The sequence below is a fragment of the Pteropus vampyrus genome, unplaced genomic scaffold (genome assembly GCF_000151845.1).
Source record: "Pteropus vampyrus isolate Shadow unplaced genomic scaffold, Pvam_2.0 Scaffold63, whole genome shotgun sequence".
NCBI classification, from domain to species: Eukaryota; Metazoa; Chordata; class Mammalia; order Chiroptera; family Pteropodidae; genus Pteropus; species Pteropus vampyrus.
In genome coordinates this window covers 6143311-6144989 of record NW_011888844.1, presented here as the reverse complement: position 1 = coordinate 6144989, position 1679 = coordinate 6143311, and positions in this window count along the sequence as shown.

Sequence of the window (1679 nt, the reverse complement as noted above, 5' to 3'; positions counted from 1 at the left end):
ATGTACCACCTCTTCTTTAATTATTTATCTGTTGATGAACATCTGGTTGCCTCTATATCTTGGCTATTGTAAATAATGCTGTAATGAACATATGGATTCATATATCCCTTCAAAACAGTATTTGAATTTCTTTGAATAAATACCCAGAAGTGAGATAATTGGATCTGTCTTTGTCTCTTGTTATAGACTTTGTTTTACAGTCTTTTTTTATCTGGTATAAGTATTCTTAGTCTAGATTCTTATTTTTTTTTAATTTCCATATTCACAAAATATTTTTTTTTCATACCTTTATTTTCAGTTTGTGTGTGTCTTTCAATCTGAAATGAGTCTCTCGTAGGGCAGTACATGTAAGGGTTTTGTTTTCTTGTCTGTTCAACCACCATATCTTTTGATTGGAGCACTTAATTCATTTACATTTGATATAATTATTGATAGATATGTAGTTATTGCCATTTTATTATTCATATTTTTATCTTTTTTTTTTTCTTTTTTTCTTCTTCTTAAAGAAGTCTCTCTAACATTTCCTATAATACAGGCTTGGTGGTAATGAACACCTTTAGCTTTTTCTTGTCTGAAAAGCTCTTTATCTGTCCTTTGATTTAAAAGAAAATAGCTTTTTTGGGTAGAGTAATCTTGGTTTTAGATCCTTGGTTTTTTATCACTTTTAATATTTCTTGCCAATCCCTTCTGGCCTGAAAGGTTTTTGTTGAGAAATCAACTGACATTTTTATGGGAGCTCCCTTGCAGTTAACTAATTGCTTTTCTCTTGCTGCTTTTAAGATTCTCTTTGTCTTTAACCTTTCACATTTTAATAATGATGTGCCTTGATGCAGGCCACTTTGGGTTCATCTTGTTTGAGACTCTTTGCACTTTGTGGGCTTTTAAGTCTCTTTCTTTCAGCAGGTTAGGGAAGTTTTCAGTCATTATTTCTTCAAGTAGATTTTCAATTCCTTGCTCTCTCTCTTCTCTTTCTGGTACCCCTATGATGCAAATGTTGGTACACTTGATGTTTTCCCAGAGACCCCTTAAACTATCTCTATTTTTATATTATTTTTTCTCATTGCTGTTTCCTGTTGTAGTTGAGCCCTGGTTGATCTTTGCAGATCAATGGGAGGAATTGACACATTGGTTGATTGGTTATGAAAATTGGCTGGTGACTACAGTGGAGATGTTGTACATGGACTGACTCTACAGTGCAGGATTCACTTTAGCAGGGCACACCTCAGTTTTCCCTTTGGGTATGTTTTCTTGATTGAAGCCCTGGGTCATGCTCTGGTTCTGTCCTTTAGCGCTGTCTGAAGCCAACCCCCAGGTGTGCCAGCCCAGGGGACTCCTAGGAAGGACCCTGGTATAAGCCAAGTTCAACTGCAGCCTGTGACTTGCCCAGGACCACCTGGAATGAGGCACCAAGCAATCCCCAGATGGTTACCACCTGCACTGTGCTTGGAGGTACCTTGAGAGGCAAAGTAATGAAGCAAGGCAACTGCTGCTAGTGTCAGGTTTGGGGCTACTCAGCAAGAAGTATGGGGCATACCAAGGCCAGATACTGCTTGTTTGGGGTTTGTAAACCTTTGAGAGGTTTTAGGAAAGTCCACAACATGAGCCAAGAGAGTGTATGAAAAATTCATGGGAAAGGGTTTGGGTGGGCTCACAAGTTGCATGGGGTAGAGTGTCAGGGA